We start from the raw sequence: 15,725 nt of genomic DNA on the forward strand, positions 1-15,725 counted from the left end.
TGTTGTAATGCCAAACTGACCTTCATGACACAATTCAATTACCCGTTTACATAAAATACTAGCTGGCCCCACTCTTTCTTCTCTTACCACTGCGCTGTTAACATTTGTCAATTCCGATCTCACTTCCCAAAACAATCTCAGAGTATTTGAGAAAATGTGCCTACTGGGCCATCTTTCCTTTACATACTTAGATACTTGAGATAGCACACAATTTTTTCTTATTTTCCAGTTCCCAAGTATCTTTTGCAATGACAGTCATTCTAATGTCACGCACATAAGCATTATGAAAATCATTTTAGAAAACATCCTCACACATCTCCATCTGTGTAGGCATTCTGGAGAGAAAATCTGCAATCACATTTTCCTTGCCAGACACATATACAACGTTATACTTATAATCTTGTAATTTCATAGATAATATGGCTACCCTGGCAGAAGTATTATTGGTTCCTTCTGTAGTGAGAATTGTTACTAGCGGTTTGTGATCTCGTCTCAAAGTGAAAGGTCTGCCTCATACAAATGTTCTAAAATGATCTTTGGCCCATGCACACTCCAAGATCTCTCTTTCTATAATAGAATATTTTTGTTCATTGTGAGATAAGGATCTCATAGTGTAGGCAATAAAACTCTCCCTACCATCTTTCCTCACTTGGTTAGCACTGCCCTGAAACCTTTTTTAATAGCATATGTAGTTGTAGCAGAACCAAATTAGTGATAGACTCCTTAAGGCAATGAAAACCTAAATCACATTCAACTGTCCAGTCACATTTATTATTAATCTTTAAGAGCTGTCTATTATGAAAGCCTCCTCAGCAAAACTGGGTATGAACATAGAACAAAAGTCCGCCAGCCCTATAAAAGATCTTATTTCATCTTTGCAAATAGGTGCTGGCACATTCTGAATAGCATCTACCAAAGATGTTTTCAGTCTAATGCCATCAGCACTATGTGACCTAAGTAAGTGACATTATTTTCCACATACGACCATTAAAATAATTCTACATTAAGGGGGTCATTTCAACCTCGGCGGTCTTTTCACAAGACCGCCGAGGGACCACCGTGCTGAAGACCGCCAGTGCTGGCAGTTTTCCACTCTGCGAATTATGAATGCTGGCAGCCCTCCGTCCTTTTCCGGACGGAGAGCCCCCAGCAGCCATACTGGCGGTCGGCGGGGAAGTGGAGGTTGCTCCACCTCCTCCGCCCCGTCAACAGAACACCGCCCACCGAATCACGTTACGCCATGGTCATATTTCCTATTTTTGTACCGCCAGCCTGTTGGCGGTAAGACCGCCACTTCTCCGCCAACCGCCACAGTTGTAATGAGGGCCTAAGTCCCTTAGATTCTAATATGCTCAAAACTTTTCCCAATCTTTCATCATTATCTAACTGTGTTCTGCCAAATACTAAAATATCATCCTGAAAAAGTTTAACGCCTTTTACCTTCCCAAAGATTTGGGACATCCACTGTTGAAACACCACAGCGGCTGAAACCAATCCTAATGGCATGCACTCGAATTGGAAACATCCATCTGGTGTTATAAACAATGTCAAACATTTATACTTGTCCGGTAAAGGAATCTGATGATAAACTGACGTACAATCAACTGTGGAAACTAATTTGCTTCCTTCAGTAAAGTTAACATTTCAGTGATTCTTAGTAAGGGAAATTGGTCAACAAATATGTTGTGATTGAGATGACATAAATCCACACACAATCTTAACTTGCCATTGCTATGTCATGCAACTACTAAGGGAGAAACCCACTCAGAAGCCTCCACAGGCTCAATTATATCTGCAGCAACTAGTCTCTTTAAACCAGTGGTCACATCTTGCCTCATTATTATTGGAATATTTCTTATTTTATGTTCTCTAGGTGAAGAACAAGTCTTCAAAATAAATTTGTGTTCAAAACCGATTTATTTGCTAATTTTAGTACTAAACACATTTCACATTTGGACAATTTGTAACATCAATTCACCTACTTTAGTACCTTCATTTACAACTAAGACTTGCTATTTACTCTTCAGATGTAAAATAATATGTACATTTCTTTAGTCAAGTCACCTCAACATAGATGGAGCTTTTTTTTGTTAGCAACATACAAGTTACCATATGTGCTGCAATTCTTCAATTCAGATTTGAAACATCTAAATTCAAGCATATCAATCTTCTCACCATTATACCCTTCAGGTTGAATGTCTGCGGGTAACAACTTACTACCCACTTTATTCACAAAGCTCTTATCTCAAACTTCCTTGTTGATTATAGTATACAGAGAACTTGAATCTGCATGTAGTTTCAATTGAATTTCACCAATTCTTGCACAAGACATAGGTTTGTCAATAAGGTGGCAACCTTCTTTAATGCCTAAAATCAGATTATCTTTAAATTCCATAATATTAGATTGCATACCATTATCACAGTCGGAAGTTTCTATGTCGTCCTGTTCTGTTGTATTGATATATTTAACGTTCTTGTGTCCGTTCCTCTTTCACACTTTGTCATAGTGACCCATACCACACTCACTGCATTTGATATTTATTGCAGGACAAGTTTTCTCAAATGCTAAATGTTCTAAACTGTCACACCTATGACATGTTGAAGATACTTTTACGTTACTTTTTCCATGTGAGCGCCCAGAATCCACCTTATTCTTTGAATCAGTTTTAATTTTAGACACTGCCTCCGTCATTTTCTCATCCGACTTCAATGCATTGACACATCTACTAGACGTTTCTGCTTTCCTTCTCTGGCTACAATTTAGTTCAGAGGAGAATCTCCTTGTACCCTTAACCATTCATGAATAGCAGAATTACAGACATGCAATACCACTTGGTCACAAATTAGATTATCTTGTAATGCACCAAATTGACAATCTACTGCTATTTTTTTTTTTTTTAAATATATTTTTTATTGCTTTTAACAAAAGATTATAGCACATAACAAATGCAGATACTAGATTAGTCCCAACTGTGTGTTCTAACCCCCCTCCCCCCATCTTGCACTTTGTCCGTCATCTAATAGTCTTATTACAACAATCTTCTGCTGGCAGGGGATTAATCAGTGTTCCTTGGTGTTTTTATGTTGTGGTAGTAGTTGTCTGCTCGGAGTCTGATTCAGTGTCAGAAGTATTATCCTCTGAAGTGGAAGCATCCATTGTCTTTAGATTATCCAGCAGTGAGTCCCAATGTTTGGCATTGTCTCTAGGCCTTTGTCCTTGCAGTGCTTCTTTCAGTAGTACCGTGCTCTCAGTTTTGGCCCATTTCACTAGTGCATTTTGCCACCTGTCCACTATGGGGCCCCCGGATCCTTCCAGTGCGAGGTTATTTCTCTCTTTGCTAGTATCAGCGCCAGGTCTATAAACCTATTGGTTATTTTTTGAGCTGAAGGGCGAGGGAAGTCCCCCAATATTTCAACTATTGGGGTGGGCGAGATTGTTCTTTCTGTGCTGGCGGTTATTTTCCTGAACACTTCGGTCCAATCTACTGCTAATTTTTTGACATCATTAACATACTCTTCCATCAATTCAGTTTTTTTGTTTTCCCTGAAAAACAAATTGTATCGTGTAATCCCAATGCCTACTTTGGGAGCAAAAAAAAATCTGTACATCTTCTATGGGTTCAAACACATTTGCATCCCCTCCAACAAAAGATGACTTCTGCATTTGAGTATAATTGTTAGCACCTTTGGCCCTTGTGAATGTAAAATAATTATTTTCTTATGTTCTGGCACCATTTCTCCTTGAATATCAACTGTAGCTATGTAATGTAAAAAGTACTCCTTCCAGTCATTCCATCTCAGTTAAGGTTCTGATCCAGCTGGCCACAAGACGTGGGGGGGGGGGGAGATCGCAAATGTAGGTAGACTCATCATGAAGTTATAAGTGCAATTGTCCAGTGTTCAGACTTCACCAGTGGAAACTGGATGAGTCCACTGTCCACTCTTCACTACTATACCCGCTGTTATGAGTCCAATTAATTGCATAATGTGCCTGAAGAAGTAACCTTGTGCACTGTAAGATGGTAGGGATGACTAAAAATATGTATTTAGAAAGGAGGAGAAAACAATTGTTTACTTGACATCAAGATGTGTGAATCCTTATTCCAAATATAATCTGAGCTTCACATCAAACTTCAAAGAGTATACTGGCAGAGGTTGAATCATCACAAGACCTCAAACTGTGAATTCAGTTTAGTGTTGAAGTATGTGACTAGTAAGATAGACGCCACGCTGGAGTCACTTTGCATAACTTTATGCAAATGCTCTTTGTTACTCCCAAGAGTCTTTGCACATCCAGACATCACTTGAAGACTTTAATTCAGGATGTGAACTTCAGCACAGAATGTGTTGCTAGGGAAGCAAGTGCACAAACTCAAAAGAATGCTGAGATTGTTGCTAAGTTCCATTCAAATGCCACAAAATGGTAAGTATAACTGTTATTGAGATTGGAAAAGGCAAACTGTAGTTTATTCATCACAAAGGTGAATTAAAGACATTTCAGAGTAATCTTCTGCTTCATGATTCTTTTTCTTTTTTTTTGTTCCTTGAGAACTTACTTCCAATTTCTCATTTTGTCTCCGATACTCCAAATGTCTTCCAAACATGTACCTGTTTTTTCTTGCATTTTCCCTTTTTTAATAAACACCAGCCAGCTCAACCCCAATTTGTCATGTGTGAAAGACTTATACACATTGTAAGCATAAAAGTATTCATTATATAAAATAAGGAGTGTCAGCTCGGCCCATCAACTCCTCAGCTCTGGCTCTTGCTCCTGCCACCCCATGGAAGTCCATGGCGATTAAGGCCAGAATCCTTCTAAGCACACATAACAATTAGTACTCCTGGGCCCGCTTGATTTGCGGAAGACGGTCACATCTGTTTCGTACCCTGTGGTCCTACTTCTAGATGCCTCTCACCCTAATAAATATTGGCTCAGAGTCGCAGGAAGGAGATGGGAAATTGATTGGGACAGTTTTATTTATAGAAGGTTTTTTTGTAGAGCACAGCACTTCCTACCTATGGATTGTCAGAGTTCTCTTTACAGAAAGAAGCAAGGCAGACACGATCTCAGAAATACATTCAACTATGCATGAGAAGCATGAAACACAGGGTATCTGAACATTTGAAGATTAACATATAAACAAAATGCTTCAGAAGAAATAGTGGAGATAGGATAAAAAAGAAGAAGGGTACAAATGAAACACCAAATTAATTTTGGGAAGAAAGCAGTATTCAGTTTGTAGAAAAAGAATTGTGCCAAAGTAGATTAAATGTGCATATCCAAGTTGAAAAGTACCATCATGCAGCAATACACAAGTCACAAAATCAGTGTAATAAAGGTTGCTTTATAATTATGTCATTTCAAATGTTGCAGTGATGTTCTCTAGGATTTTATAGTACATGTCATGAGTTATGTAATATGTGGGGCAATTAGCTGTGCATTGTGAGTGCATGAGTTATAGTTACCTTTTGGCTCTGTTTTTTTCAGTGAATTTTCAGTTTTTTTAATGTAAAGTAAAGAATACATACAATTCCTAACTATGGTGTCAGTTTAATCTTTGCTTTCTCAGTGAATTTCTATGGGTTTTTAATGTAAAGTAATATTTTATTACTATACTTAAAGCCAGTGGCCCTTCGCACACAGTCTTTGGCTGTGAATGGCATGAGGTTGGCTGTCCTACGTCCAACCCTCCCAGGCAAGCAACCCCACACCCTTTTGGCCACATGATTTGGCCTTTGGTCAAACCCTTCATCTAACCCCACTCAAGCAGCCAACCTCTATCATCTTTCTCCAAAAATCACCAGTTGTTTTTAATATAATGTATATTTCAGTAATTCACACAATACAATGTTTAGTTATAGTGCGTATTATAAAATGGTTAATAAAGTTTTATTTCAAAATATATCTGTAACTCTTCTTTTTAACATAGTTTTTAATGCTGCATTTTGTGGGCTGAAAAATATTTAAATAAAGACCCAGAGACATATATATTTTGTAAATAAAACCAATATGTCTCTGAGTCTTTCTTTTCAACCCACAAAATGCAATCATAAAGACAACCACAAGAGGCCCTTGCAGTCCACCTGAAGAGCATAGAGCTCTAGCTAGGAGTGCTTTAAAATATGATAATTCCAGACCCATCAGCTAATTTCTTTACTGTTTACAATGTAACAACTCCACTTCACTAGTACAATTATGAACCTGAACCCAACCTACCTTAATCTCCCAGTAACTTCCCACAGAAACTACCAGCCTTTCAACCTCAACCATATTCATGCTTCCAATCACTAGTCATTGAGCTTTTCAAACCAGCACAATCCTTGCTTCTCTTGCCCCTCCTGCTTTTACATCTTTCTCTTGTTCACTGCCCATTTCCAATCTGAGAAATAACACACGCAACAGCACATCAACCCCCAAGTGAAAACCTTCTAAAAAATGGCCAAACAGGAAAAACCAAACTTGGTGTTCCCCCCTATCTTTTTTTATTATTACACAGCACCTGAATAAGAACTCCACCTACAGAATAACTTTTCTAAGTCCACAGCTTCAACACAAACATTCTAAACATTTACCCATGTCAAGGAGATAGTACTCACTGCTCAAAAGAGGAGATGCACCCTATCTGGCCATAACAAAGTGAAGTCATCTTCCACAATATTTTCATGATTCAACACACCTAAGGCTTATGTTTTTTCCTGGCCCTTTCAATGGCATCATGTTCACTGCTCAACACCACACTCTCCTCTGCAGTAGCTCTGTCCACAAGATGTCAGTTCCAAACCATACTTCTCTTCTTCAACCATAAGAGATCTGTTTTCATCACCTTCAACAGTGAAAGAACAAATAATTGCACCAAGTCGTTCACTCTTAGGTGAATCAGCATCAAATCAGGACAACAACAGGCCTTTGCTAACTTAGCAAAAACAGGGTAGCAATTGCCTCATCTTGTGGCACCCCAGCCCAATAAATGCACTTCAAACTCATCCACGCTCAGACCTAGACATTTTCCAAAATGCTGCATCTCAGCTTGTTTTGCCACCCACTTCACCAGAGAATGGCCAATTAAGTCAATGCCAATGCTGACACTAGGCCCGGAACTCAACCTGGAACGAAATAAACAAGACTTTTATTTCCTCCAAGAACATAGTTTCCACCTAATAACATTTAGCAACACTGCTGCCTAATGAAACATACCACTTCAAAGCCCAACTTCTCTAGTGCATTATCTCACTCCTCTGGAAACACAGTATGTGTGTTTCTGTGGGTAGCCTAGTCTCACACAAATGTGTGCCATACAACCTGCCCCTACATCTAATAACGTTTACCCTTTCCTAAGTACTGCAGGCAACTCTGGCGATGACAGCTTCTTCCCACCTCCATGACAAAAATATAATCCTTCCCACATCCCTCTCCCTCTTGAAAGTATTCCAAACCGACCATTGGATACAAAATGCTTCCTTTAGTTTTGCACAGGTTCTCCGACTCCCTTTCCCTTTCTGATCCGTCATGGATCTCTTCCACCAAAGCTTCTGCATCCCATCCTTCACAAACACCTCATTGAACTTAATCCCCGGTTGCTGCTCGCAGCCCTGTAACTGCGACTCCCAAAAGGCACCTAGAAGTAACCAAGTCATGCAGAAAAGAAATATTGTTAGTTTATGTTTCAGAAAACAAAAATTGTGTAAATTGCCCACAAAGCTACCCAATAATTCAGCCACAATTGGCGGACGCAGGAAAATGTCACATGCTGTCATTTGCCCAAGCTGCTGTCATTCTCCTCCCCAATTTCCCTTCCGTTGCCCACTCCCTATCTGATTTGTGTGATGTGGTGTAAATCCGTTCAGCCGTTTTTGAAAAATTATCAGTTAAAGAGGGCCTTGAGTTGCTCATGAGGGGATTAACCCTCAGAAAAAGTTAGAGATATCTGGACTCAGAGACATATTTAGTTTTAATAAAACCAACATGTCTCTAAGACTTTCTTTTACTATTTTCAACCCACAAGATGGAATCATAAAAAGAACCACAAGAGGACCTTGCACTCCAGCTGAAGAGCATAGCGCTCTAGCTAGGAGTACTATAAAAAAAATGGTACATTGTCCTGGGGTCATGGTTTTAATGACCCTGGAGACTTCACCGTTTTTTTATGTTGCTGGGGGACTGGAGTACTTCTTGAAGCCAATAACACACAAAAGGAGAGCACTGGGAGTATTGCTCACCCACACCACCTCCCAAAGGAAACTATATCATCACTAAAGGTGTGGGGTAGTAGGAACTGAGGGTAGGACTGGGTCGATATTCCCTCAGCGTACAGTGTTAGAATCGCTTTAGATTCTGAAGCGGGGAAGTCATGGTTGGAAAATGTCCAAGCATGGGGGTGCAGTGTTGTTCTACAGGTGGAGGGGGGAGTTCCCTTACGGACTAGGTGGTCTCACACAGATAATAGTGTCTTGCTTCATCATTTGACCACCTAGCCCCACCCAAGTAAGATGATACTACTTGGGCGGACTCAACCTCTTGGTTAAAAGAACCAGAGGGAGTGCTGAAATTAGACTGACTGGATAATTACAGAGATCCAGATGGGGTGAAAAATAAAATTACCAAGCAAGTCACCAATTGCTACTGCTAGTTTTAATGAGGGTGCATGCTGGTAAGGCTAAGAACAAGGGGGAAAAAAGGCTCGTTAGAGGATAATGGTGGTCATTCTGACCCTGGCGGAGGACCGCGGGAGCACCGCCGACAGGCCGGCGGTGCTCCAATGGGTATTCCGACCGCGGCGGTAAAGCCGCGGTCGGACCGGCACCACTGGCGGGGTCCCGCCAGTGTACCGCCGCCCCATTGAATCCTCTGCGGCGGCGCAGCTTGCTGCACCGCCGCGGGGATTCCGACCCCCCCTACCGCCATCCAGATCCCGGCGGTCCGGATGGCGGTAGGGGGGGTCGCGGGGCCCCTGGGGGCACCTGCAGTGCCCATGCCACTGGCATGGGCATTGCAGGGGCCCCCGTAAGAGGGCCCCTACATGTATTTCACTGTCTGCTGCGCAGACAGTGAAATACGCGACGGGTGCAACTGCACCCGTCGCACAGCTTCCACTCCGCCGGCTCGATTCCGAGCCGGCTTCATCGTGGAAGCCTCTTTCCCGCTGGGCTGGCGGGCGGTCTGAAGGCGACCGCCCGCCAGCCCAGCGGGAAAGTCAGAATTACCGCCGCGGTCTTTCGACCGCGGAACGGTAATCTGACGGCGGGACTTTGGCGGGCGGCCTCCGCCGCCCGCCAAGGTCAGAATGAGGGCCAATGTCTCTTGGAGTCTAAAAAGGAATACATATGACCAACATGTTTCTGCCCTCGCAAAGTGCTGGTAGGTCAGGGGCATTCAGGGAGCCAGTCCGGCATGTAGGTACCCCCCACAGTATTCCCTTTGGAGTGAGTGTGACTACAGGGGAAAACCCCCCCCCCCGGCACTAGCCAGACCAGAGGCAAATCGCCCCCAACTCCGGGCTATTTTAGACCTACCCCACCGTGAACTACTGGTTCAGGTAGGCCATACATTTTTCACTTTGAGCACTTCACTTATTGCGTGTGCTCCGACCCTGACGAATGGCCCTGACCTACCAGCACTTTGCGAGGGCAGAAACATGTTGGTCATACGTATCCCTATTTTCTCTCAACACCCTAGCCAGAAAAGTCGGTCTCCTCGCTTCCTCCATCCAGGCTATTTTCCCAGGACCTCTCCATTATCGAGCCCTGCAAAGACTAAATACCAGACATCTTCAAAAAGGCCTCACCTATTCAGATGTCATATCTCTCAATCACGAATCCCAAATAGAGCTTCAATGGTGGCTAGACCACTTAGATGCCTAGAATGGAAGAATCATTTTTGCCTCAGCCCCAGATCTCGTTCTGGAATCGGACGCAAGTCTTTCGGGCTGGGGTGCCCGTTGTGGCCAGATTTCGACTGGAGGTACATGGTCGTTAGAGGAGTCCAGGTTGCATATCAATTGTTTAGAGATCCTTGCCGGCTCCTTTGCAATCAGAAGCCTGGCAAAAGACAAAGGCCCTCATTACAACCCTGGCGGTCAGTGGTAAAGCGGCGGTAAGACCGCCAACAGGCCGGCGGTAAAAAAAATGGGATTACGACCATGGCGGAAACCGCCAACATAGACAGCCACTTTAACACACCGACTGCCATGGCGGTACAAACAAACAGCATGGCGATCACCGCCAACAGACAGGCGGAAGACAATGTACCGCCCACACTATTATGAGAGGCCAATCCGCCACCTTTTCTGGGGCAGAACCAACACGAACAAAAACACGGCGGAAACAGGACTTGGAAGTGGAAACACTCACCTCTACACAACCCACGAGGAACCAGGACGCCATGGAGCCAGAACTCCAAATCCTCCCTGCGATAGTATTCCTGCTCCTCTACCAGGAACACGATAGACGGCGGCGACTACCACGGTGAGTACTGCACCTACAACACAGAGGAGGGCGGAGGGAAAAGAGAGTGACACACACAAGCAACACGCAACACCCCCACCCTCACCCACAACAACACACACACACCAATACATGCTGCAACATTACATTTACACCCCCAACCTCCCCTGGAAGAACGCAATGACAAAAAGAAATGATTGTAACGATTGTAATCATGTAAAATCCATTAGTCAAAACTTTAAATACAGTATAAACAATTATGTACACCAACTATAAGTCCGGATAGTGCACCATTCATAGTCCGTGGACCACTGGGCCCAAAATGCATGGGCGAGGCCCACACTCGATATCAGACTTCAAACAGAGAGTACACTGCTGGGGCATCAGATCGAAATGAAACAAGCACCTCAGGGGGAAGGGATAGGGGGGCACCTCAGCCCGATGAGTGCACGATGCCAGCTCCACGAGGGGGCTCCATGCCCACTGCTTTATCCTGGGGAGTGCAAAGCCACAGTCTCTCAAGTCTTTCCAGTGGGTGGTTTGCCCACTGCTTTATCCTGGGGAGTGCAAAGCCACAGTCTCTCAAGTCTCTCCAGTGGGTGGTTTGCCCACTGCTTTATCCTGGGGAGTGCAAAGCCACAGTCTCTCAAGTGGATAACAGTCTCCACTGGTTCTGGAGGGGGCTTTGTGCCCAGAGTGCTTCATCCTGCCAAGGTCTGAGGTAGTGAATGTGAATCTCCACTGGTTCTGGAGGGGGCTTTGTGCCCAGAGTGCTTCATCCTGCCAAGGACTGAGGTAGTGGATGTGAATCTCCACTGGTTCTGGAGGGGCTTTGTGCCCAGAGTGCTTCATCCTGCCAAGGACTGAGGTAGTGGATGTGACACTCCACTGACGGTGGTGCAACATGCAAGCTGGCTAGGCTCCTGGAACTGACCACCAGCCTCGTACGACTGACCACTGGGGATGGCAGCCATGTCTGCGGTGGTGCCACTGGCTCAGGATGTCGCGGGGCCGCTGGTGGTGCTGGCCTCCTGGTGTCAATAGCGGCGGTGGTGGCTGCGGCGGTGTCAGTAGCGGCGGTGGTTGCGGTGGACTCTGTGGCATCGGTGCTTGCCGCGGACTCTGTGGCATCGGTGCTGGCGGCGGGCTCTGTGAAAACGGTGCTGGCGGCGGGCTCCATGGCATCGGTGCTGGCGGCGGGCTCTGTGAAAAGGGTGCTGGTGGCGGGCTCTGTGGAAACGGTGCTGGTGGCGGGCTCACTGACTATGGTGCTGGTGGCAGGCTCAGTGTCTGCGGTGCTGGTGGCGGGCTCAGTGTCTGCGGTGCTGGTGGCGGTGTCTGTGGCGGCGGTGCAGGTGGCAGTGCTGGTGGCGGTCTTGTCCGCCGTGCAGGTTGGTATCGACATGGACCTGCCTTTGATTTTCTGGCCTTTCCCCAACTTGGATGGTGGCACAGCTGTCTTGCCACTTTCCACTTTTGTCTTGCCTGAGCCCTTGGTGGCAGGTGTTTTCGCCTTCTCCCTCTGGGATGTGGGCAACATTTTCAGTTTTGGAGGTGGCGGAATGTCCTTGCCCTCACTCCTTGGGACACTGGCAGCCCTGTTGCTTGGCGTACTCCACAATCCCACTATTCCTGGCACTACTGTGCCCGGTGATGTGGTGGCTGAGGTGCTGGGTTGGGACCTGGAAAGGCGGGCCCTAGGGGACTGACGGGGGGGAGGTGTAGGGAAGAGGTCAACATTTGATAGGAAAAGCTTTTTTGACACACTGGGACGGGTAGATGGAGGGGGTTTGGGAGTGGAGGAAGAGGTTGTGGTTGTAGGAGGTGTTCGTTTGCTGACTTTGGGTGAAGGTGCATGGGCTGGAGGCTGTTGTGAGGTGGATGGCTGTTGGGTGGGTGTGTGACTGTGTTTGTGTACTTTGGGAGGAGGGCTCACAGACACACTGGGAGAGGACACAGGGGATGTGTGAATGGTAGTGTGTGGTGATGGGCGTGCTGGTGATGGAGGTAGTGGCTGAAGATGTAGTGCATGCAAGTGTGAGTGGAGCTGAGACTGGGAGGGAGGAGGGAGAGGTGGAGGAGGGGGACACAGTGGAGGCAGTGGATGTTGGTATGTGTGCATGTGTATGGTGCTTGTGTGAGTGCCTGCCTGTGGGATGTGTGGTGCTTATGTTTGCCAGAGCCACCCTTGTGTGTTGAGGTGTGAGCATGCTGGTCTGATGGTGTGCTTGGGATAGGCTGAGGGACAGGGGATTGGGTCTGGGTGGAGGTGGTTGGAGGGGGAGGCTGGACACAGGGACAATGGCTGCCATCAGTGCAGAGGCCAGAGCCTGAAATGCTCTCTGTTGGGCTGCCTGGCCAGAATGAATGCCCTCCAGGTAGGCATTTGTTTCTTGCAACTGCCTTTCTACACCCTGGATTGCATTCAGAATCGTAGACTGCCCAACAGTGAGGGATCTCAGGCGGTCAATAGCCTCCTCACTGAGGGCAGTAGGGCTGACTGGGGCAGGGCCCGAGGTGCCTGGGGTGAAGGAGATGCCCCCCCTCCTGGGTGAGCAGCCACGGGACACACGCTGAGGGGCTGCTGGGAGGGCGGTGCTGGTAGGAGGGGTGGCTGCTGTACCTGTAGATGCGGGGGGCACAGAGGGGCCCGCCACCGCAAGGGAGCTCCCATCAGGGGAGGAGTCTGTGTCGCTGGCCTCTGCTCTTGTCTCTGCCGTGGAGCTCCCCTCGCCCTCCGTCCCACTGGTGACTTCAGACTCCGTTGTCTCGCCCTCCATGGCCATGTGGGATGCAGCTCTCTCCTGCTCCGGTGGCACTGCTCCTCCACCTGATGATGCTAATGCACACAAGAACAGGGAGATCACAAAAAGGGGGGGAGAAAGAAGAAAGACATGTTCAGTGCATGCAATACCACTACCGTTGGCGGACACTACAGACACAGCAGCCCTCTGCACTACGCCATGCACTGACAGTTCCCTAATTAATCACAGGGACATGGGGTACAAGGCCTATGCCCGATTGCTGCACACATGGAAGTCACAGGAGCCTGACCAGGTGTAGATGGCTCTTACCACTGGTGGGGTTAGGGTGCCACATAGCCTGCCTCACAAAGGGTCCTTGCCTACAAAGCTCTCCCTGGCCTAGGGTAACCCACTGCCCACCTCCCCCACCCAGACACATTGTAATGCGCGCTGAGTCAGATGGATGTGATGGGTACTCACCCCCTTGTGGCTGCTGTGATGCCCTCAAGCGCCCATCCAACTCCGGACACACCACCACCAGGATCCGGAACATCAGGGGGGTCATGGTGCGAGGGGCACCCCTCCCACGTTGGGAGGCCATCCCCAGCTGGGCCTCCGCCGTCTTCTTGCTCCAGCGGTGAATGTCCTCCCATCTTTTCCGGCTGTGGGTGCTTGTCTGTGGTGGACCCCCAGAGTCCGGACGTCCTTGGCGATGGCACGTCAAATATCCTTCTTCTGGTGGGCGCTGACCTAGAGGAATAGACACGGATGATCTTTAACCGTCCGGACCGTCACAGTCATTGGCCCACGTTCCCACCCTTGCCCTGACGCACATACACTCACCGTCCGCTCATGCAGGCCTCATTCCCCCCGTATCTTCCATCCACACCACTCCAAACAGGGATTGCCCATACAGCATGCTCACAGTGTACTCACCTGTTTGTCTGGAGGACCGTGGAATAGCGTGTACTGGGGGAGGACCCCATCCACTAACTTCTCCAACTCCTCTGAAGTGAAGGCAGGGGTCCCTTCCCCAGACACATGAGCCATCGTCGCTTCCAGACTGAGGTCACAGCAGCACTTGCAGTGTAGGTCCTCTCCTGTCGAAGGTCAGGTATCAAGTGAGTGAACAGAGAGAAAATGGCAGTCACATCTGCGGCGGTGCGAACCGTCATCGCTGGCGTACATCGTCATTGGCTCCTGGGACCCATAGGATCCAATGTTAACCAATGCAGGATTGCGCTGCGCTCTTCGACAGCCTACCGCGACGGTGTACAACACCAGCGCAGTTACCTCATATCCCCTTTTCCCACCTTACAGGTCAGGCAGCCGCCATTTCAGGTGGCCACATGGCATTAATTTTAAATGCGTCACACCTACCTAGGCCTTGCATACACACAATGACAGGCACATTGGGGATTGACAAATGTGTGCAATAAATTATTTTTTTAATACCTCAGTGTTGGCTGACTCTGTGCTCGCTGTTCCTGTCCATAGGGCACATCTGCTGGAGCAGGTGAGGAGATGGCGGCATCCTCCGGTGTACAGACCGCTGGTGGACCTGGCGACAATGGAAGACAGACACATCATTATCACTTACAGACTTGATCGTGCCACAATCCAGGAATTGTGTGCCCAGTTGGAGCCAGACCTGATTTCAGCTATCCGCCATCCCATAGGAATCCCCCCTCTAGTGCAGGTCCTGTCAGTACTCCGTTTCCTGGCAAGTGGGTCTTTTCAAACAACAGTGGCCATTGCATCAGGGATGTCCCAGCCTACGTTCTCAAACGTGTTGTCCAGAGTGTTGTCTGCCCTGCTGAAACACATGCGCAGCTACATCATTTTCCCTCAGGTGGAGGATTTGCCCACAGTGAAAGGTGACTTCTATGCCCAGGGACATATCCCCAACATCATAGGTGCGATTGATGGGACACATGTGGCCTTGGTACCCCCCGCAGGACTGAACAGGTGTACAGAAACCAGAAGAGCTACCATTCTATGAAAGTGCAGCTGGTGTGTTTTGCCGACCAGTACATCTCCCATGTGAACACCAAGTTTCCAGGCTCAGTGCATGACGCTTACATTTTGAGGAATAGCAGCATCCCTTATGTGATGGGGCAACTCCAGAGGCACCGTGTGTGGCTAATAGGTGAGGACAAGGACCCTATACTGTGTGAATGATTGTCTGGGTCTGGGGTTGTCCCTAAGGGTTAGTGTGTGTCTAACAGTTGCCCCTCGACATTTGCATGTGACTCTGGGTACCCCAACCTGTCATGGCTACTGACCCCAGTGAGAAATCCCAGGACAAGGGCAGGGGACCCCTACAATGAGGCACATGGGTGAACTAGGAGGGTGATCGAAAGGACCTTCGGCCTCCTGAAGGCCAGGTTCCGGTGCCTCCATATGACAGGTGGTTCTCTCTACTACTCACCAAAGGTGTGCCAGATCATTGTGGCCTGCTGTATGCTGCACAACCTGGCTTTGTGACGGCAGGTGCCTTTTCTGCAGGAGGATGGTCCAGAAGGAGGTCTTGTGGCAGCT

Source organism: Pleurodeles waltl, chromosome 2_1 (assembly GCF_031143425.1).
Source record: "Pleurodeles waltl isolate 20211129_DDA chromosome 2_1, aPleWal1.hap1.20221129, whole genome shotgun sequence".
NCBI classification, from domain to species: domain Eukaryota; kingdom Metazoa; phylum Chordata; class Amphibia; order Caudata; family Salamandridae; genus Pleurodeles; species Pleurodeles waltl.